This window comes from Amblyomma americanum, chromosome 1 (assembly GCF_052857255.1).
Source record: "Amblyomma americanum isolate KBUSLIRL-KWMA chromosome 1, ASM5285725v1, whole genome shotgun sequence".
NCBI lineage: Eukaryota > Metazoa > Arthropoda > Arachnida > Ixodida > Ixodidae > Amblyomma > Amblyomma americanum.
In genome coordinates this window covers 552709528-552733334 of record NC_135497.1, presented here as the reverse complement: position 1 = coordinate 552733334, position 23807 = coordinate 552709528, and the positions used below count along the sequence as shown (strand labels likewise).

The 23807-nt window shown below is 49.6% G+C and overlaps 2 pseudogenes; both read right to left on the bottom strand.

Annotated features, from left to right (window-relative positions):
- Positions 1-6306: 6306 nt before the first annotated feature.
- On the bottom strand, positions 6307-18121 carry LOC144129731 (uncharacterized; annotated as a pseudogene).
- A 2692-nt stretch (positions 18122-20813) lies between these two features.
- Positions 20814-21578, bottom strand: LOC144129721 (uncharacterized; annotated as a pseudogene).
- Between the last annotated feature and the right edge of the window lie 2229 nt (positions 21579-23807).

The following is a 23807-nucleotide window of genomic DNA, read 5'->3' as shown; positions in this document are numbered from 1 at the left end:
TTTGTAGCCCCGGCCTCTGCCATTGTTAAGGAAGCACCTGAGCTCGGGCAGCTGAAATGAACGAGAGTAAGCAGAATAGAGAAATGAAATGAAATTGCTCAAAGGACATGTAGAAAGGATAGGAAAGAAGAGGAACTATACACAAATAATATATTTACGCAATAAGCGCCTCACAGCTTGTCTGCATGGGAGCGCACGCCAAGAGCACGAGGGGATGGAGGCGAAACGCTAAGGCGCCCGTGAGCTGTGCGATGTCAGTGCACGGTAATGTTGTAAGAGTTATCAGTAAGTGATTTTATTAAAATAATAATAAATAGGAAGGAAACGACTTTTGCTAGCTCCGGCATCTGCCATCGATACTCAAGCAGCGGAGCTGCGCAGCGGAAATAAAGGATAGCAGGCAGAATGGAAAAATGAATTGAAAGAGGTGAGGGGACAGTAAGAGAAGATTGGCGGAGAGGTTATATACACTACTTACACAATGAGAAATGTGTCCAGGTTGTCCAGAAATGTGTCCAGAAATGTGTCCCTTTCCGCAGCGCGCATCGAACGCTCCACCTAAATGAACATCGAAACGCCGCCCGGGGCCCGGGGAACGACGGGTGCGTTACGGAATCGCGACGAGTGATGTGTGTGACGGATGCGGTGCAGTGGAAACACTAGAACACCTGCTCCTTCGCTGTTCCGCGTTCGCCGCTGCTCGTCGCGATATGCTCGCGGCCTATAGGGCGCAGGGCACACTGCCAGACTCCATCAAGACGCTATTGTGGCCGCAGGGCAGTGCGCGCACTCATGAGAGAAATTTAGTTAGCCTCTGTGCATTCCTCGAACACACGGGCTTGACGTCCTGTCTGTTCTCCGTCAGGTAGTTACACGCAGTGACCGAACGCTCCGCGAGTTCTACCTTGAACGATTAATAACTGGACGCCCCACTCCAGTTGTAACCAACACAGTGCTGTGCGCGTGTGTGATTTAATTCCTCTAAAATGAACTAATCACGCGCACAACCTGGACACATGTCTTATTGTGTAAATAGTTTGTACATATTACTTCTCCCCCATCCTCTATTCCTATCCCCTCACCTCTTTCATTTCATTTCTCCATTCTGCCTTCTGCCCTTTATTTCCGCTGCCCCTGCTCAGGTGCTTCAGTATCGATGGCAGATGCCGGGGCTAGCAAAAATCTTTTCCTTCCTTTTTACTATTATTTTTAATAAAAACACTACCACCACCACCACGCCGCCGCCGTGGTCTGGTTAGCACCCGGGTACCCCTGCTCTATAGCCGGCCGCCTAACCACTCGTATTTCTTCTCATTTCACTGCATCTCTTCGCCTGATCTACCGAGCATGCGCTGCTCGCCACTTCCACGGACGGTGTGGGAACCTAGCATGGCCTCGCCATGTCTGCAAAAAACCGAGCGAGCGGTGCACCCTAGGGTACTTCGATGCACCCCTGTGCACCCTGGCCTGAAATGGCAAACACATTCCGGACTGCGGCCGCTGCGTTTCGATGGAGGCGAACCGCAAAGGCGCCCGTGTGCTGTGCGATATCAATGAACGCTAAAAATCCCCAGGTGGTAGAAATTATTCCGGAGCTCTTCACTAGGGCACCTCTCTCTTCCGGGGATGTGAAATTTCAGGGCAGGGCGCACACGTTGTGGGGACCTGCCCTGCAGCCCCCAGAGTTTGCTTTCCCGCGAGGCACCGTGCAGCAGCAGTCGTACCCCGAGGATGAGCGCGTTCCCTTGTCAGTTACATTAACTGGCAAGAGAGGGCGCCAGCGTCGCTGCGCGGGAGACTGCTGAAGCCTGCCCGCGGGAGATGGGCTCTCTTCGGCCGGGATAATCACCCTGGGCGGACGCGTCGCTCGGGGGCTCCGCTCTTCGCCGACGGGGCGAAGAAGCGACGGGGAGACAGGCTCCCGTACTCGTCCCGTCCGGCCTGCGGAGTTTATATCCCTTGCCCTAGCGCGGGCGAACATTCGCTCGGAACCTTGCTGGTGAGTCGGACGTCCTTGATTCATTAGCGTACCTTGTTGCTAGCTGGCGTTATTGTTTCTGTAGCAATAAATGCCTGTTTGTGTCAGCCAATGTGTCGTTCCTTTGTTCCCTCAGAGCAAGGCCCGCCGTGGTCGGCGAGCGCTCGGTAGCGTACGCGATCACGGGGTGGGGTCCGGGCGGCTTTGAACCGTGTCAGCCGCGATTGAGTGGGGAGAAAGTACTATATCTCCCCATGTCAACCCCACATCTGGCAGCCCAACGTGGGGCCTGCTCTTGGAACATTGGACGACTGTCGGTTCGGTTCGAGGAACGCTCTTTGTCCGGACTTGACAAGTGCTAGGCCTAGAGTGAATTTTGATCGCTAGGACCTGCGGCATGCTTTCTTGAGTGCGAGGTGTATTGCGCTGCAGCATGTTTGAACTTTTCGACATGCTCAGCACATTTTTTTTTTCCTGGAGTTTCTTCGTGAGAATGACTTGGTCCGCATCGAGGGAGTTCGAGGCCTAGCGCCCGCGGAGTCGCCGAGCCCGAAGCGAGTGAGTACGGAAGCCGCGTGGGTGGTCCGAGTTTCTGTATATATTTTCTCTACTATCTCTTTTTCGACTCTGGGAGTCGCGGCTCCGGGAGCCGGGTGGCCTGGGGCCACGGGTGCCGCTACGAGCTCGCTGGTATTGCAGCTCGGCACCGGGCGCTCCGACACCGTCCGATACGGTGGGCGCCGACCGCTCAGAAGCTGCTTTGTGCAGTGAGCGGGGTAGGACCACCCCACAAAGCTGATGTCTCCTCGCGGCTGCGCGCACAAAACCCGTTTCGGGTCTTTCTTGTGGTCACGGTCGTTGTCGGAGTGGTCGTTAGGCCTGAGGCTTTTCGGAGCTGCCTGCACCACATTAAAAGAGACATGACCACCGGACCGTGACGTTGAGAGGGGGCGCACTTTGCTGCCCGTCCGTTTTTTTTGTAACCTCGCACGAACTGAGCAGTCTCGTTCAACTCAAGAAAGGGCTTTGTTCACTCGAACTTTGCGTTTGCACAGCCGCCGACACGTTTTGCTAGCGAGTTAGGCATTGTGCCACGAGGCCCTTGCGGATGCCGTTTCCCCTCCCGTGACCTACGTTAAAGGCACGCCGAGAGCGTTTCGACAATTTTGCAGATCCGGTGGAGCCACCCAGGCTTGCTGACCGGTGCACATCGTCTCGCTGCCACCTGCTGCGACGGAGCGGCCTGTATCCTGTTCGCCGCATCCATCCGGGGCAGCTGTGGCGAGACCAGTCAGCAGTCACCTCCGGCTGCTGCTGCCCTGGCGACTACTGCAGGATCCTGGCCTGCAGTTTTCCCACCGGCCTTCGATTCGCGGGCCTGCGGACACGGTAGTCCGCGGGCCATACGAGTCATCCCAGCGGAGACCGTCACGCCGCCTTCGGAATACCGCGGAAGTCTGCGTGGACGCTGTCGGCGTGACCTCCGCTGCAAGACGTGCCTCAAAGACATGAAGACCAGGAGACTCCTCCATAGCATGTACTTTCAGGCGCGTGGGTCTATTTAAGGTTGGGGGGATGTGGGGACCTGCCCTGCAGCCCCCTGAGTTTGCTTTCCCGCGAGGCACCGTGCAGCAGCAGTCGTACCCCGAGGATGAGCGCGTTCCCTTGTCAGTTACATTAACTGGCAAGAGAGGGCGCCAGCGTCGCTGCGCGGGAGACTGCTGAAGCCTGCCCGCGGGAGATGGGCTCTCTTCAGCCGGGATAATCACCCTGGGCGGACGCGTCGCTCGGGGGCTCCGCTCTTCGCCGACGGGGCGAAGAAGCGACGGGGAGACAGGCTCCCGTACTCGTCCCGTCCGGCCTGCGGAGTTTATATCCCTTGCCCTAGCGCGGGCGAACATTCGCTCGGAACCTTGCTGGTGAGTCGGACGTCCTTGATTCATTAGCGTACCTTGTTGCTAGCTGGCGTTATTGTTTCTGTAGCAATAAATGCCTGTTTGTGTCAGTCAATGTGTCGTTCCTTTGTTCCCTCAGAGCAAGGCCCGCCGTGGTCGGCGAGCGCTCGGTAGCGTACGCGATCACGGGGTGGGGTCCGGGCGGCTTTGAACCGTGTCAGCCGCGATTGAGTGGGGAGAAAGTACTATATCTCCCCATGTCCACCCCACAACGTGGACATCGAAGTACCCTAGGGCGCACAGCGTGCTCGGTTTTTGTCAGACATGCGAGGCAATGCTAGGTTTCCACACCATTCAAGGAAGTGAAGTAGCGAGCAACTGAAACTCAGTAGAGGAGCCGAAGAGACTGGTGACGTGGGAAAATTTACGAGTGGTTAGGCCGCCCGGCTACTGAACCGGGGTACCCTGGTTCCAACTTGATGGCGGCAGCCGCGTGTTCATGGAGGCGAAATGCAAAGGCACCCGTTTGCTGTGCGATGTCAGTGCATGATGTAGATCCCGAGGTGGTCGAAATTATTCCGGAGTCCTCCATTACGGCACCTCTTTCTTCCTTTGAGATCTCAGTCCCTCCTTTATCTCTCTCCTGACGGCGCGGTTCAGGTGTCCACCGATATGTGAGACAGATACTGCGCCATTTCCTTTCCCCAAAAACCAATTTTTAATGTTTTATTATAGCAAACAGTGGGCAAGCAGTTTCTCGCAATAACATTTTCTATCACATTATTCCTCTGAACTACATTTCAGTATCACCTTTAACATTTTAGCTCCTCTGCTAGCAGCCCCCCAGATGTGCATCAAAACCGCTTAAATGGCTTTTCTCTCGTTTTTAGCGCACTAGGGCGGGATTTGGTTTTTGTTTCTGGAGGAAAGCAAATGGTGCAGCAATTGTTTTCAATCTCTGTGGGCACCTAAACCGCACCGTAAGGCAAGTGAATGAAAGAAGAAAGGGAGAGGCGCCGTATTGGAGGGCTCCGGAAGAATTTCGACCTCCTGGGGATCTTTAACGGGCACTGACTTCGCACAGCACACGGGTGCCTTTTCGTTTCGCCTCCATCAAAACGCGGCTGCCACGTCCGGGTTCGAACTCGGGAACTGCAGCTCAGTAGCCGAGCTCCCTAACTACTGAGCCACAGTGGCTGGTAATAGCGGGTCTCCTGTGTCAATTTAGGGTGAAACGTTTTCTAGCCGTACTCACCGGGTTGCAGCGTTGTGTCTTTGTGCTTGAGGCCTCTGAATAGCGTCACTGGCTCAATAGGTCAGTTGACAGGTAGCGGTGCTGCCCACCTGTTAAAAAATTAGCTGCGGTTTAACTACTGCAGAATATGGTTAGAGAGCGAAAACTGTGGTGTATCGGGCAACTGATTATTTGCGGATGAGCGAGCGGCCCCTGTCGTGGAAATAGCGATGCTCCGCCGGTGGTGGTGGTGGTGGTGGTGAAAGCATTTATTTGAATATTGCAGAGAGGTTGCGTGGGCAGCAATCCGTAGTGGGCCGCTCCCCTTACAGTACTAGGTGGAGTCCCTTATTCATTGACCCCATTGGTCTGGGCCGCCACTCGAGCTCGCTGAAATAGGGCTTGTTGGGCCGGTAGGTCCAGGCAGCTGAGCAGGGCCACCTCCCAGTCCTCTCGGGTAGGGGAAGGGGTTAGGGGCGGAAGAGAAGGATTGTGTTGGCATGCCCAGACTATGTGGAACGTGTCAGCCACCTCCCCACAGAAAGAGCAGAGGCCAGAGAAAGAAGTGTCGAAATGTTTGAGCATTGCCTGGCACAGTAGAGTGTTAGAAGTCTAAGCAGTATTCTCTCGTCAGCTTTCCCTAGCCCCTTGAGAGGAGCCGGGTACTGACGGTGCGAGTCCCGGTAATAAGCGGAGATATCTTTGAAAGGTTAACAGAGCATACGAGTCCTGGTTCAGATCGGTAGGGTCTACATCGGAAACCCGGTTAGTGAGTGCGCGGGCGACCGAGTTGGCGGCCTCATTCCCTGGTAGGCCCTGGTGGCCTGGAGTGCAGATGAGAAATCGGGTCGTGGGGTCCTGATCCCGAGCTGCTCTTCGAAGTATTCGTTGCGCTGTTGACGTTATCCAGCCCAGTTCATAATTCTGGCAAGCCCCTCGCGAGTCAGATATGATGAATTTAGATTCAGCGTGGGAGGCGGCTAAGGCGATTGCTACCTCCTCCGCCTGGGTTGTGCTAAGTGCCTAAAAAAAGAGACCGTTCACCTGTCATCCCTCGTGAAAGAGTGAGGCCATGTACCATCCTCCCCTGGAATGATGTGGGCCCGCAACGGCTACATAGACAATGCTGTGTTTGGTGCCATAATGGCGGTGCAGGGCAATCGCCCGCGCCTGACGCCGTCCATTGTGGTTCTCTCTGTTCATTTTGTTAGGAAGGGGTCGAACACGGAGGGCGCCTCTCCATAGTTCTGGCACTCGTACCTTTTCCTCAATGTGATGGTCATGTTGTATATGTAGCCGGCCCAGTAGGCGACGACCGTACACGGTCTGGGCAAGACGCGTGTATTGATTAGTGAGGTGCGTCTCGCGCAGCTCCCGATAGGTGTTCACCACCCCCAGTGCAAGGAGCCTCGCATTTGAAGTTGTATTAAGTTGTATGAAGTTATAATAAACTTCCTTATGTCGACCACCTTGCCTAATCCAATAGTCCAAAATGTCAGTCATGCTGCAGGCGCCTTCCTTTTGGAAGGGGTTTCAAGGAAGAACACCCCTTTGTCGGCGAACTTCGAACACGGACACCAGAACATTCTGGCACACTTCTTGCTTACCTAGCAAAAGCATTATCTAGCAATTCACCCACTTCAGACAGCACTTTATCATGGCACTGAAAAAGAATAGAATTACACTTCTCCCACTCTTCAAGAACTTTTCGATGCAGTGCCGAGGGCACTCTGTTTTTACCAAGTTCAGACACGGTAGTCCCCGAGGACAGCTTCGTAACACTGGTTTGTTCGGTACTGGCATCACTAAAATCTGTTTCTGTTCGTTGTGTGCACTGGTCCAATGTTATGTGTGGCCCATTGAGATATTCATGAGGCAGTGAAAGGAAAGTCCTGCCGTCAGCAAATTTAAAAACTGCGCTGATATGCTTGCAGGGGCACTTGTTCTAGCAAAAATCGAGGCATGTGCATGAGGGCTTGTTCAAGTCAACAATGTACGATGCATCAGCCCTCTCGGGGTGAACGAAAAATGTCCCATTGATGGGCAGCTCAGCTCCATCAGCACGGGTGTATTCTTCTGCATTTACAAGCCTCCTCAACATGTGCTTAATGAAGTTGTGGTGGCGTGCATGCAAATATGTAGAGATATTTTCATTGCACTGTCTGTATAGCACTGACTTCCTCATCTCTGACTCCATCAATTTTTTCTCACCATCTGGCAAGTAAGAGTCAACAAGGGCTGTTATAAGAGAGGTAAGTGAACGCTTCCCACTCGCGCTCTTTACATAATGTGCCTTGAGCACTCTGTTCTGAGCTTCAATTTTGTTGTTCGTGGTAAGCACATCAAATTCAAGCCAGTAGTATAAAACTACAGCACTTTCACAGACAGCCACAGTGTTTGAAAATAAGTTAGGAACTTTTCATTTCTCCAGTACCCTGAAGTCGTGAGAGCTTCCAGTGAATTCTCAAATTCATCTTGATTAGAAGTGTTGGCTATGCGCTTCATAAAATTAAGGGCATCATCAGGATGTGACATACCAATTTCTTTTCTGCGGAGCCATCTCTGCCACGCGTGGCCCCCAGTGGAAATCACAGATGGATATCTTAATTTGAAAAACTTGGCGGATGGCACCCATCTTTGCCTGACTGTAATTCACCATCCAGTATTGTAGAGACAGATTTTCACACCGTTGTTTTAACACATTTACAGCCTCAGCTATGCAACAAGCAGATTCAAACTGCACAATGAACACGCCAGCAGTTGCACAGCCTACTGGTGTTTTGACTACAAAAATAAAAAGTGGCAATGCATAGTCACTGCTCTTATGACTAAGTCCAAACAAACGACTGCAGTTCCATACTTTAGGAGCATGTTTTTCATAAACATTGATTGGAAACAAAAAGCAATGTCTCCTCACACTCACTGGACACATTCTCTTCCATGCCATCAGACATGCTACAACCTGCATTCTTGCTAGATGAATATGGCCGATACGCTATTTAACTTTCAGGTTGCTCAGACTGGATTTTTTTAATCAGATTAACTGCATATGTTTGGCCGACAGTGCTAAACCGGCCTTTTCTAAGAGCAGTTTGGATGTGGTTGCTGATGTCCTTAGCAGTGGGGAAAAATTCCCTGCAGCTGCTGTCAGGTTTTTCATCACTCCAAAATATCACATCGTGTACGTGCATATGCAAACACTTTTTGACACCCGACACGGATGTGATCCCTTCTCTGACTAACAGGGTTATGCGTTCAGCTAAGCTCTTATCCATGGTTTCGTTGAATCCTTCAATGTCACCAGATCCATGGTTCGTGTGGTTAGTCCTGGCAACAATGGCAACGTAAAGTTTCTTCTCAGGGACAGCTGCTTCACTTCATTGCAGCTGGCTAATCTTTGCAGATTTTAATTTCTGCTCTTTTATCCGCCCACATGGCTGAGGCATGTCCGCCTAGAAACAAAGCACTATAATTTCAAATGTGTAGATATCAATGAAAGCAGCAATTTGCATTTCCATAATGTCATTTACAACACAGACGCCGGCTTAATTGCACAGACTGCCAGGTTGGCTTGTATGGAATATTCTGGGATAAATGAAATAATCAGGAAAAAATTGCGATGATAATATTGTGCATGTCACTGAGACCATCATGCTTTGCATACAGTTGCATAATGACTTAATAAATGAGCAGTGGGTTTTTTGGCTGCAAAACAAATGAACTGGCCGTCTTTATGGCTGCAAAGGCTATTATCTATGTGCAAAAAAAATTGTTTTCTCACAGATGTGATGAGCGGTGTGGTTACAATGAGATGAAATTGTTCGTGCGTAAAAATTTCCGGCATTTACACTTGCGCACATATATTCACAGAATCAGAATACCCGATTTTACAATCTGGTAAGCAAACTTAAGTAGCTGGCAGTTTGTACTAAAAAAGGTGCCTTAAAAAATGAGTCCAGCACCCGTCTCTCTCTCTCCAAATCATATACTCATGACTGGTAGAGGAGTGAGTACGTTCAAACAGTGCACGAATGCAAACATTGTTGGGGACTAATTCGCTCCCTCTATATCTATACATCTATCTCTAATTACATCTGCACATAAATCTGTAAGTGAATAACCAGGCGGATGCGGCGTGATCTCGGTGACCGAGACCGACAAAGCACTCCTTCACCAGAACAAGATTTGGCCACCCTGGTGCAGCACTTGGCCACAACCTCTTATATGAATACACCAAATAACCCTCAGCCCTCTGTACTGAGCAGCTGTGGAGCAATAGACCGATGTGGCGGTTCAACCTGTGGTGCAGCGAAGGGTGCTAAGGAATCTCTGGCTCCAAAGAGGCCACCATTGGAAACTGAGCCTGGCAACGTTTAATGCTAGGAGCTTATTCAGTGCGACTAGTCTGGCGGTGCTTTTCAAGGAGCTAGTGGGTATTAAATGGGATATCATAGGGCTTAGTAAGGTTAGAGGACAGATGAAGTATCACCATCAGCATTGTCATCAGCCTGACTGCACCCACTGCAGGGCAAAGGCCTCTCCCAAGACTCTCCAATTAACCCTGTTTTTGCCGGCTGCGCCCATCATATGCCCACTAACTTATTAATCTCATCCGCCCTCCTAACTTTCTGCCACCCCCTGCTATGCTTGCCTTCTCTTGTAATGCACTCCGTTACCCTTAAGGACAAGTGGTTACCTTGCCTTCGCACAGTGCTAAAGGGCGGGTACATACTATGCTACCATGGATCAGCGGACAGACGAGAACTAAGTGTGGATTCCTCATCAATCAGGATATAGCCAACAGCACAGTGGAATTCTATAGTATTAATTTGAGGGTGGCAGGTATAGCCATTAAGCTTAATAAGAGGCAGAAAGTGAAGGTGGCACAGGCCTATGCACCTGCATCCAGCCATGATGACCATATTGTCAAAAGCTTCAATGAAAACATGGAACCAGCAACAACCAAAGTAAGAACACAGTACACTGTATCAATGTGTGACGTTAGTGCCAAGGTAGGCAAGAAGCAGGCTGGAAACAAGACAATGGGAGGCTACGGCATAGGCTGTAGCAATAGCAGCGGGGAATTATTAGTAGAGTTTGCAGGGAGAAATAATATACAGACTGCGAATACCTTTTTCACAAATGGGTGAACAGGAAGTCGACTTGGAACAGCCCCAGTGGTGAGAATAAAAACGAAATAGACTTCACAATGTGCGCTTTTCCTGGCATTGTGCAGGATGTGGAGGTTTTTAGAAAGGTGCGTTGTAGCAACAATAGGACGGTAAGGTCTCAAATTAGCCTAGTCTTGAAGAAGTATTGGAAGAATCTATTAAGGAAGAAGGCCATCAATGAGTTGGTGGTAAGAAGGAAAGTAGAGGAATTCAGTTCAGGATCTCGCTGCAAAACAGATATTCGTGTTTAAGTGAAGAAGTGTTGTGTATTGTGTTACAGCCGCTCCGCACAGTACACCGCTGTACTGCAGCTCCGAGCGCCGCTTCACATATAATGCCTACTGTCTAGCCAGAGCACCGTACACAGAGCACTTGGTCTGTGTGTGCTGTTGCGCTGTCGAACCACCACTATGCACCGTATTTCGCTCAACACCTCATTCCCGCGGCTCCGGGCTCCCCGGTCTCAGCGTGAATGCAGCTGCATGAGGACACTAAACTCTGTCCTCTTTCTCCCGTTACTATCTACCCTGATTGTATGCTTCTGCTCTAATAAACAGTTTTACCTCTTACTCCGACAGGAGAACACTTCAGGAAGAGGACATTAATGTTCAAGAAATGCACAATAATCTCACACCTATGATTACATGTAGAGTTCTCAGTAGAAGCAGGCGACAGGATGGTTAGACAGTAAGGATGCTTGCAAACTGTCTCGGAAAATGAAGGATCTGATTAAGAAACGCTTGGCAATATGTCCAAAGTAACTAACATAAGGAATTCTTAATATGGGGAAAACCAAGCATGCTTTTAAGAACGAAGATAGCCTGAAAGCAGTGAAGAGGAAGCTAGGTGCAGGCAAAAATCAGATGTGTGCATTAAGATACAATGAGGGCAATGTCATTTGCAATATGGATAAGATAGTTAAAAGGGCCAAAGAGTTCTACACAAATCTACACAGTAGTGAAGATAATCAGGATTTTTATGAGAAAGGCAGAAGTGCACAGGAAAGAGAGATCCTGCGGGAAATGAAAGAGGAAAAGAGCTTTAAAAACAACGCAAAGGGGGAGAGAAAGTAATTTAATGAAAAAAAAGCCTTAGGAGCAATGCAAAGGGGAAAAGCAGCTGGATAGGATCAGGTAACAGCAAATCTGTTGAAGGATGGCGGGGAGATTGTGCGAGAAAAACTGGCCTCCTTGTATACACAATGCCTTATGACCTCGAGCGTACTGGAAGCTTGGAAGAACGCTAACATATTATGTATCAATTGATAAGAAAGGAGACGCCAAGGACTTGAAAATTTACAGACCGATCAGGTTATACTGTCCATTGTCTACAAGGTATTTACTGAAGTAATCGCAAATATAATCAGCTAGGACAACCTCAGACTTCAATCAACAAAATGATCAGCAGGATTTTGTAAAGGTTATTCAACAATAGGTCATATTCACACTTCTGATCAGGTGATAGAGGAATGCGCAGAATATAACTCTCTTCGCGCGCAGACCTGCAATTTTCGATGGAAAGCGGTGCGTGCACACACACGACCGGTGAGTGTCAATGTCTACTCTATACGCCCGCTATATACCGGGTGTTTCAACGGACACTTTCAAAGATTTTCAAAAATACGCTTTTTGGGGTAAAAATATGGCTTTTGCAGCATAGTAATACCAGTGTTGGTGGACACCAAAAAAACGGTGAAACATCTTTAGTGAGCTGGTTAACTAATTTCTTGTAGCTGACTTTCTAACTGTCACAGCTAGAGAACTGTTTGCAATTAGAGAATTGTAGCCGGTCATTAGTAATAGTCATATCAGTTTTTATAATTTCGAAAACGGAATTACCCTTGGCGCTGTGGCTCGACAAAATTTGGTTTTTAAACTAGTTGCGCGCACTGGAGGGGTTGCTTTGCCTGCATTCTTTTGAAAGCTAATGTATTTTCGCATGACGCCGCCATATTTTGTCAAGCCACAGTAGCGAAGGTAACCGCATTTTCAAAATTCTAAAAACTTATATGGCAATTACTAATGGCCGGCTACAAATCTCTATTTGTAACTAGGTGCCTAACTCTACTAGTTCAAAAGTTAATTATTAAAAATTGGTTAAGCAGCTCACTACTTAAGACAATTCACCAGTTTCGTGATGTCCGCCAACACTGATAATACTATATCGCAAAAGCCATATTTTTACCCCAAAAAGCCTATATTTGAAAATTTCTGTGTTTTCTCCGAAACACCCGGTATGGCTGTTATTGATCACGTGAAAGCATGTGACTCAGCTGGAAACCTCAGCAGTCATGCATGCATTGCGGAATCAAGGTGTAGAAGAGTCTCATGTGAAAATACTGGAAGATATCTATAATGACTGCACAGCTACCATAGTCCTCCAAAATACTGGAAGATATCTATAATGACTGCCCAGCTACCATAGTCTTCCGTTAAGTCAGCAATAAAATTCAAATAAGGAAGGGCGTCAGGCAGGGCGATTGATCTCACCAATGCTATTCACCGCCTGTTTACAGGAGGTATTCAGAGGCCTACACTACGAATATTTGGGATAAGAGTTCTTGAACAATACCATAGTAATCTGCAATTCGCTGACAACATTGCGTTGCCAGGACACTCAGGGGATGAACTGCAAAGCATGATAAATGACTTGGACGGGCAGAGCAGAACGGTTGGTCTAAATGTTATGTGGAAAACCAAAGTAATATGTTGAACAGTTTCTGAAAGGAACAGCAGTCTGCAGTCTCTGAAGGAAGCAGCAGTTTGCAATTGGTAGTGAGGTGCTGGAAGTGGTAAGGGAATATTTGTACTTAGAGCAGGTAGAGATTGCAAATCCAGATTACGAGAGAGAAATAACTAGTAGAGCGCATTTGGCAGCTTCTCTCAGATCGTGAATGGCAGTTTACTAATATCACTGAAGAGGAAAGTGCCTTACCGGTATTTGACAATGGGGCAGAAACGTGGAGGCTAATGAAAAGGGTTCAACTTAAATTGAGGACAATGCAGTGTGCTGTGGAAAGAAAAATGATGGGTATAATGTTAAGACACCGGGAGTGGGCTGAGTTCGTCAGAGAACAAATGTGGGTTAACGACATCCTAGTTCACATCAAAAAGCATAAATGGGCTTGGGTGGTTCACGTAATACGAAGACAATATAATTATTCGATTGGTGTTAAGGGTAACAGGCTGGATACCAAGAGAAAATAAGCCAGGCTAGCAGGGGGCGGCAGAGGGTTAGGTGTCTGGATGAGGTTGAGAAGTTTTTGGGATAAGGTGGCCGCAGCTGGCAAATGGCAGGGTTAATTGGAGAGATAAGGGAGAAGCCTTTGTCCTGCAGTGGGCATAATCGGGCTATTGCTGCTCTGCTGATGATGAAAAATGCGAGTAAAAAGCTGGAGGCACAGAAAGTTGTGGATACATCTTCAACCGATTCTCAGTGAGTGCTTTAATTTATTTATTGGTGATTTCAATTCCCTTTTATTGCTCGTTATTAATCCAGGATGAGGCTTTGAAAAGTGTCTCAGAGACTCAAGCCACCGAACCCTGGAACTGACCCGGTGTCTTATTTGCAGCACTGTATCACACGATATGCACAATAACAAAATCCTCCAACAAAGCTGGAACATGTTTACGATGACCAATGAGATGTTGAAAACGAAATAGAGAGGCATAAAGAGGAAGGGGAACCCAAGAGGAAGAGGAAAGGCAGGGATGTTAACCAGAAGGATGTTCCGGTTGGCTACCCTGCAGTGGGGAGGAGGGATGAGTGGATTGAAAAGAGGAATAGAGAAGGGGTGCAAAGGTACTGTCGCAGCGCATATACCCTTTGTCGAAATGCACAGGTCATTGATAGGCCGCATGGGCACTTGGCTTTACTTAGAAACACTGCCCCATGACTTAAGACTGGTGGAAGAACTTTCATTCTCACTACTATAGATAACTCAGGAGGAAAAAATCTACTTGTGGAGTGAATAGTCAACAACAAGCTTATTTTTACTTGAATTTCAGCTCAAGAATAGTACCTATATTTTGACAGCTTGATTTTCCGAAAAAAAAAAGCAACAGAGTTTCTGTGCACAAAAGGACTATATGGTTTCAAAACTAATGGTTACAGAGCATCTTACGCCACACACTAATGTGAGAATGTATTATTTAGGCAGAACACAGCTGAACTGCTAAAATTTCCTTTCTTGTTATGCATATGAACATACCTTAAAATATGGAAACAGTTCAATCCACTTCAGGCTCAAGGTCGCATGTCACCCTTTCTTTTTTGGTGCCTTGGACATTCAGCCTCTTTTTTTGAAAGGTCTCCTGCGACCCATCAGTTGCAGTAGCTGGAGCCTAAATATAAGAATGAGTTACTGAAATCATTATTGAGTCCCCAATGGCCTTTGTCAAAATTGTACAGCCCAAGGCTTCTGAGCCCTGCAGCGCGGCTCCTCTTGTACGCTCAGCGACCGCAATCTCTCGGAAGCGGGAGGAACTTGAAAACTCGACCCTCCCAAGCTTACGACTGTCAGATGTGCTTAGGAGCCGCGCTACATTACTTGGAAGCAAACCCCTGGGGCTGCATATTTTTTGGCAAAGTCTGCACAGTACATGCACCTAGAGGAGACCAGTGCCACATATCATGCAAATATATAACTTTTACTGAAATAAAGCAGAGATATTGTATGTCCTTGACTGTTTCAACACTGTGGGTGAGCTGCCAATTGATTAACAGCAATTAAGAAATCAGAGTTAGAAATTAGCTTGAATGGTGCGGCCATTACTGACAGAAAAGAGTGATTAGAGATTTGTGATTCGCCTTCACCCTGCGATGAACTGCGATTGACTGTTCCAAATGATGACCAACAAAACACACTTTAGGAAGCACTGGTTCATTCACCATACTCTCACAATTGTAGCATGTAGGCAAAATCATTCAGATAATTAACAATAAATCACAGCTGCATGCAACCTGCATGAGATAGATGTCACTGTGCTGGCTCCTTTTAAACACCTTTTCTTCAGTTACATGGCTGCACCTTTCTGCATGCAGCCATATTAATTACCAAAGGGCTATTGCAGAAGCGCATCTGCTTGGTAGACATTTTACAAAGAGCAGCTTACTGTTATATTGCATGCATGGCACAGTCCAATATGTAAATGCACTCAATCAAGTTTTGAACAGTGGAAAGGTATATTTGTTTTATTACCTTAAAGACCGGGCCCCTTTGACGTATTACATAAAAAGAGAATTAAATTTCATGTATTAGGATCAATGCGGCTGAATGATATCAGAATCAATCTGCAGATTACGGAACTTCATACCTGATATTTTTATATGCGTTGTGTTGTATTGCACTAGTTTTATATATATGATGCAAGGGGGTTTTCCCCATAAAGAAATGCATTCTATATATGAAGAGATGTGTTGACATTATTTTACAGGCAATGGTTCTGATGCGCGGGCCACAATCGAGCCCTTCTTTGCTTTCCCTGCTCGATGCCTACGCTTTCTCTATAGCCCGCACATCCTGCTTTCCATCCGTCACCTTTCCATCGGCGGACACCTGAACCACGCCGTAAGGAAATCGATAAAGGAGGGACTGACAGAATCAAAAAGGAAGAAAGAGGTGCCGTAGTGGAGGGCTCCCGAATAATTTCCACCACTCCTGGGGATCATTAACGTACACTGACATCGCACAGCACACGGGCGCCTTTGCGTTTCACCTCCATTGAAACGCGGCCTCCACAGTCGGGTTCGTATCCGGGTACTCCGTATCAGTAGCCGAGCGCCCGGCCTAACCACTGAGCCACCGTGGCCCCCAAAGCGATTGTTTAAGGTTTGCCTTCTTCTGGTGGCTCGACAGCCTAGTGGCGAAGGTCACCTTAACTACCTTCTAGCAGCTAACATTTACAGACAGCTAACAAAGATAGCACGATATGCATTTTGAAGTTTTCTTTAATATTTCCTGCATTATACTGCAGATTCTTTGTTCTCAGTTCGAGGAATTTAAAATTTTTCGCCGCAGAATGTAATCGCATGATGGGGCCAGTCCGGCCTGTCTTATACGTGTGAAATAAAAATAAGTGGCACATATATACGTTTCACAAGGCAGCAGTGGAGGTCAGTTGGTTGTACCTGTTTGATATCGAAAATATATAAGACTAACTGGCCCTCATAAGGCGCGAAGCGAAGGAGCGCACGGATGTGACAACTGCTGTTGAGCTTGCTTGAATACACTGAACTGAACATGCATGGAATGCATGTGCCCGTTTCTCAATAAACGCAGTTGTCAGTGCTGTGTATATACCATTTTGTCTCGCCAACTGCTAGTGTAGCGCGTTAATTTCATAAAAAATATCACATTGAGCGTAAAGATAGGAGTATTCGGTCTGACGTACGTATAAAACGCTGCTGTTCTGCGATGAAGCCACGTTAACAAGTTCTCGGACCACGTTGGCCTTTTCAAATTTTTCAGCACCGGTTTTTTTTCTTTTTTGCCTTGTGAAGCTTCCCTTGTAGCAATACTATATAGCATATCTTAGAAAGAATAATGCACTATATCGCAAATTTTCATGCGCCACAGCATATCCTTATACCCAGGTTAAGTGGCTTCTTCGCAGAGCATAACTGGCATGCGGCGAATGAGCACATCAGAACGAACACGCACCTTCAGTGAACCACTTCACTGCGAGTATATTTCTAACATGCTAGTACAATAATAATACAGGCAATACCCAAACCAAAAGTTAGTACGTACTGGGTTGTCACCTTTCCAGAATTCTTCTCCAAACATGCAGACCTTTACCGTTTTTTTGGTCACTCTAAACGGTACGTCAAGACCAATTTTGTGCCCGCGGTGAATCATTGAAAAGAAGAATAGCGCTGAAAAAAGTGAAAAAGGAAATACATTATTTCTATTAATTTACCCGCAACAATAGGAACCGCGAAATGATCATCAGGACGCTCGAACGTCGAGCAATTGGTTAACGGATATATGATTTAAAGGCTGCGGCAGCACTTTGTTCTGCATTAATCTGCATTACAGAGTGTTCGAGCGAATACAGTAGTTGCGCCATGTACTATATATATAGATATCAAGAAGCATCCTCACCTTTTGGCGCCGCATCGAACTCCCTTCACGCCCGCACAGAGTATTTCTCGTGGCGAGCAGCCAGAGACCTCTCAAATCGGAGTAAATCATTTTCAGATTTTAGATATCCGTGCCAGTAGCCGCCTTCAATGTGCAAATTGCTGAGGTAGCGCCGCAGAATGAGCTCCTGCCGTTCAGGATCGTCGCTCATCACTACGCGAAAATTTGGCAAAATGGCGCGAAAAGTTGCAGACGAGGCTCGTTGCTTGTCAGAACGGCGCGAAAAGTTGCAGACGACAAGGCGCGTTGCTTTCTGTTTCTTTTTTTACAAAAACCGTGACGCCATGATCAGGGTTGCTGACGTTTAAGCACGAGAAAAAAGTCGAGGCCCCGCCCTAGTCAGATTTCCTGTTAAAACAGCCTCACCCGTGACTTCAGTGCTTGACAGGCATGGCAGGAACGGCAATAGCGGAAAATTTCACGCTTCATGCCGGGCCACGTCACCGATTGTCTCAGCTTTGCAAAAACTTTGGAGCCACTCAGGTGACCGGCCAGTGGTTCGTCATGAGAAATTCGCAACAGTGCGCCTCTCAGACTTTTGGGGATAGCCACCTTGAACGGGTAAATGGGCTCATCATCGGTGGCTATGTACTTCAGCACGAGCCCGTCATGGTCCGGCACATATGAATCCCCAGGGCTCACCGCGACACACGCTGGCTTTTGCGTCGCTGCGCCCGCCACAATACTAGTAGCCGTCATGGCGCTCCCTCTCCCTGAGAACGTCGCTCATCTCGCGACAAAAGGGGTCATTTTGCAGCAGCTCTTTCCGGCTGAAAACAATTCTAGTCATCCCAGAGGTGAGCCTGGTCTCGTCCCCACTCAGGTTTGCATCCAAAATTTCCGCTCGCGTCGGCGTCTCCGAGGTGCTCAGGAGGAGGTAGAACGATGTTGCGGGCTAGTTGGTTCATTGCAGAAAAAAGGTTAGTACTGCGCGTTGAGACACGACACGACAGGGCCTGTGTTGTCGTTTTTGTTCCTGTTCTCGCGTTGTGTGTCATTCGCACAGTACTAACCTTTTTCCTCACGAGGAGCTCTGCCTCTCGCCCACTTTGTGAAGCGCTGCCTGCCTGGTTAGCGGAACAGGTTGGCCCGTTTGCGGGCTCCCCCTCCTTGCCGCCCGGCGGCTCGTCCGCTTTTTCGCCCCCTCCGCTTGCCGGCGTCAAGGCGCCGCTGGCAAGTGGGGCACGGGATGGCGCGCCAGCTGCCCCGTTCGTGCTCCCCTTTCGATACTGCACCGAAAAGTCGTAATGCTGTATCTGGAGAGCCCAGCGCGCCAGCCGACCCGCAGGCTCGCGGAGCCACATCAGCCAACTGAGCGCACTGTGGTCTGTCTGCACCACGAATTGCGTTCCGTCAAGGTAGACGTCGAATTCTCGCAGTGCAAACACGATGGCGAGGCACTCCTTCTCGGTCACGGAATAATTCCTATCCGGGGGAAGCAAGGAGCGGCTGGCAAAGGCCAGCGGCTGCAGCACGCCATCGAAATCCTGTAGGAGTACTGCTCCTAAACCCAGATCGCTCGCGTCAGTCTGGACTACGAACTGTCTGGTCAGGTCGGGTAGCCTGAGCTGCGCTGTCTCGGCAATGGCACTAGACAGGAGGCGAAAGGATCGCTCTTGCTCGGGCCCCCATCGCCACGCGGCAGTCTTCCCCAAGAGCTTGGTCAAGGGTGCCTGCACGCGGGCACAGGACGAGATGAACGACCGATAGAAATTGGCCATTCCCAGAAAACGCCGGAGGCCGCGTACGTCCTTGGGCACGGGAAACTCGTGTATGGCTCGGAGTTTCTTCGCATCTGGCTCAATGGAGCCCTCACCCGGCGTGAATCCTAGCAACTGAACTCGGGTCCGCGCTATTTGCGCTTTCGCAAGATTCAAAGTCATCCCAGCCGGCCGTACCCTCACGAGCTCGTCGACAATGCGGCTTAAGTGCTAATCGAAAGTCCGTGAATAAATCACGATATCTTCCAGGTAGCACATGGCATGGGACCATTTCGCTTCCCCTAGGACATGGTCCGTGAGCCTCATAAAAGTCGCAGTACCATTGCAGAGGCCAAAGGGCATACGTGTAAACTCTAACAGCCCTCTGTGCCACGTGAACGCGGTCTTAGACCGCTCAGAGACCGCTCAGCTTCCGCCATCTGAACCTGTAGGAAACCTTTGGAGCATTCTAGCGTGGAAAAGCACCGCGCACTGCCCAGGTTTCCTAGGATTGAGCTCATCGTCGGGAGCGGGTAGGCATCCTTGCGAGTCAACGCATACAGACGGCGATAATCCACACACAAACGGCGGCTGCCATCTTTCTTAGGCCCTAACACAACCGGAGACGCCCAAGCGCTGGAAGAACGACGGATAATGTCCGCAGACAGCATCTCATCCAGCAACCCATCGATCACCTGCCTTTTCGCAAGGCTGACGGGTCTGAGGTTGCACTTCAAAGGAAGCGCATCCCCGGTGTGGATGTTGTGGCTCACTAAAGTAGTACAGCCAGGTTAATCTGTGAAGAGCCCATCGTACTGACGCAACAGTGCTGCCAAACGAGCCTTTTGTGCGTCATCCAACGTGACCGCAAAGGCGGCCAGATGATGTGTTGCCTGGTTGTGCCGCGCCACTCGGTCCCAAAGGGGAGGGTGAACGACGGAACGCTCAACATAAGTGCTTGGCCCCAGTCGCTGAGCGCGGCACTCTCCGAACGTCTTCACTGCGCAGGCAGTTATTTGCGCCGGTGGCCAGATGAACGGCTTCAGCTGGGAAAATGGTCCGTCGCGATAGCCGCCATTCGCAATGTCCACCACGATCCCGGTTTTAGAGAGAAAGTCCCTTCCGAGAATCATGGTCACACTGAGCCCTGAGAGGTGAATGAAACGCGTGCGTCTCGTCCGCTCTCCCCAGCTGACAGTCAGCCTCATGGCGCCAGCCGAATGGACTACGCCCTTCGCAAGGTTGAATGCCGTACGGCCGTCCCGCAAGCGCAGCGAGTGCTTTTGCAAGTGGGACAACAGCTCTTCAGAACAAGGAGGCACTGGCTCCCGTATCCAGTACCGCCAAAAATTCGCGGCCAGCAATGGTGACCGGAATAAACGGCGCGTGCGCACTAGCAAGGAAACTTGCTCTCTACGCTGAGGGAATTAGCAAAGATTGGGCCGGCCGTCGCTTTACGACATACCCCCGCCGCAGTTTTTTGCCTCATAGGAGGCCTGGCCACGGGACATTCTCTCGCTAAGTGTCCCCTCTCTTGACAGCGCAGACAGCGAGCACCACCGCGAGCTTGGTCGCGGGACAATGGCGCCTCTCCCTGCCTGGGTCCACCCACTGCACTGCCAAAGGGCCGGCTGATTCGGGTTTCCCCTTCCATTGTGCGTTGGAGCGCTTGGCGCCCATCGGCACGCGGTTCAGAAAACGGTGCAACGCAGGCTGTCCGAGTACGAGTAAGGATCGAGAGCTCGTTCGCTCAACTCCCGTACTTCGTTTTGCCCGCGAACGGCTGCAAAGGCAGGTTGTGCAAGTGGTCGCCGGTTGGGTAGGGGCATGGCCCCTCTCCGTGCACAGCCTGGCTCGAGGGCCGCACTTGCCGGCGGTGGCGGAGGATAGGCGCGCGGCGAGAATGTCGCCTTGAATGCGCCTTGACTCGGCGGTCAGCTCCTCAAAATCTCGGAATCGGCCGCCGCGCCGGTATGCTGAAAACGTCGGATGTGCTTGCCTGATTGTCCTTTCCACACGTTCCTCGTTCGAGGCTCTGGGCTCGGCGATTGAGAAAACATCCTCCATTGCACGTACGTACTCCAGGAGTGACTCATCCGGAGCCTGAGTACGGAGCTCCAGCTCTCGCCGCATCCTACGATAGTAGTAGTCAGCGGGTAGGAATTCGCGCAGGAATGCTGCGCGTAACTCCTCGAGAGACACTGTCCGGTGGCCGGAAAGCCGATGCCACCTAGCTGCTGAGTCAGTCAGTGCGGCAGGGATGATGTGTGCAAGCACAACCCTATCAGTGTGAGACCCATAGCTCTATGGTAATATGTGAGGGACTCAAGGAAATCCCGGGCATTGAGGAGGTCACCATACCCGCGGTATGTTGGCATGGGCAACTCGACCGCGGGGTGAGACACCTTCGGCGTGGACAAAAGCGCCTCAACAGCCACTGACAGCGGCTGAATCATCTGGGCAGCAATTTTTTAGCAGCGACTGCGCCCCGGCCACAGAGAAGGCTTGGGCGGGCTGCACGAACGCGGGGGGCAAGGCTCCCAGTTCGATGAGCAGTCAGTTAGTCAGTCAGTAAAACTTTATTTCCCACCGATATAGGAGACACACCTACCTTCCCAGATTGTCACGTGCCATATTGATCAGATTTGAAGTGCGTTGGGGGATCGCTATATATATTTGCCTTGTATTCCTTCCTTTAGTAAAGTTGTAAGTTTGCGTTAGTGTGTGTCTGCCTCCCTTTCGTCCGTGTTCTTGTTGCGCAGTTCGTCTTTTTTGCATTATGATCAACCAACTAGCCCGACAAGTCCTGTGGGCCCAGGTTACATCCGGTATTCCCCCACATAAACTCTTTTAAGTTTCTTGTGAACGTGAGGTCCGGCGATGTGTCCTTAGTGACACTGTTGCCGTCCCTGGTTGGGGAATTGGGGTCTGTGTGGAGAGTGAGATTGAGGTCGTGTGCATCCTCCCACAGCCTTCTGCCCTTAGCCTCTAGTTTGTCGTATCCCCAGTCTTGATTCTTGGCGTTAAAATTTCCCATATTAATTAATGGGCACGTGCCAGCGGCTTGAATCGCTCTATTAAAGAGCGGCTTGAAGCGGTCCCTGTAGTTCCTTGGTGGGCTGTATACGTTAAGCATAAAGATGCTGGGGGCGTGTTTGTTACCAGTGACGATTTCCACCAGTACCGATTCTATGTCTTGTAAGGATGTGTCGTGCCATATGGCCGTGATGTCCTTTCGAATTAGTGTAACTACCCTGGTGTCATCCCCTCTGTTGCTTCCATAGGCCTTGAAGTGCCTCTGTTTTGGCCATTCTATATTTGTTTCTTGAAGTGCGATGGCTAAAGGAACCTCGCCAAGTAAAGAAATGTAGTTTTCTAGCAGCGCTCTTTTTTGTCTGTAACTCCTGCAGTTCCATTGTAGAATGGTTGTGGGGGTGCGAGTGCTTATCCTGAAACGTGGTGGGAGATTGTTGTTTACGTGACTAGCCATTATGGGCCTTCCAGACGTACTGCCGCTCCACACCCGAGCTTTTCTTGGAGTCACTTGATTTCGCTTGCTGTGCACTGCATTTGTGCATACATTTCTTCCATGGCCTGTCTCATTTCAGCCACGATACTTTCTAGCTTGTTGTTGATTCCTGTCATGGCGGCTTCAAATTGTACCTTCGTAACGAAGATGTCATCCATTTTTTCCGCGCATTTACGCTTGCTAGGCGGGGACTGTGCCTCGTTGCGGCTCCCTGCCCCTTCTGTTAGCGGAGTTATTGTAGGTTGGGCAGTTTGTGACAGCGGTGTCTCTTTTAGCAGTGTGGCCGCGGTGTTTTCGGGGGTGTGCACTTCCTGTTTAGGTGTTTGTACTTCCTGTTTGAGTGTCATAATGACATCATTAAGTTCTTTTACTGCTTCTCTGAGCTCGTGGTTTTCTTTATCTTTTGAATGTACTGGTTAGGCTGGAAGTCTCTACTATCGAAGCTCACCTTTTTTTCTCCGTCCGAGTCCTTCTTGAAGCCCCAGGGGTCTCCAGGCGTTCTCTTGTTCTTGTCTGGCTGGGTGGAACTGGACTGGCCCACTATCTTCTTTTCCCTGGACGCGGACCGTGATCTGGACCTGTAAGTCGAACGAGAAGGGGAGGGGGACAGAGGTGGGAAGTGGTTTGGGGATCTGCTCCTGCTCCTGACCTTCCTATCCTGGGATGGTGTCTTGAGAATTGGCACTAATTTAAAATCTTCTTTTGCTAGCATTTCCTCCGCTAGCTTCCTTTCCCAGAAATTCTTCTTTACCAGGTACGGTGTTCGAAACACGGCCTTGCACGTCTTGTCGCCAAGGGGGTGCGCCTTGCCACACAGGGCGCATCGAGTCTCCTTGCAGCTGTGATCCTTCTGAGGGTCTTTTTCACCGCAGTTTCTGCATCTCTTGATCGAGGTGGGGTTAGGGCACACGTCCATCCGGTGTCCCAGGTCCCCGCATCGATAGCAGATTTCGTAGCGTTTCCTCTACAGGAAGCATCTCTCGTAGAAGCCGAAGAGCTTTATAGTCCTTGGGACCCGCTCCTCTTGGAAGACGAGGAGGATCGTAGTCGACTGGGGGCTAAGTCTTCTGACCGCGATGACTTTCAGGTTTATTCCCAGACTTGCGTTAAACTCGAGTTCTGCTACCAGTTCGGCGTCCTAGACGCTGAGGTGGAC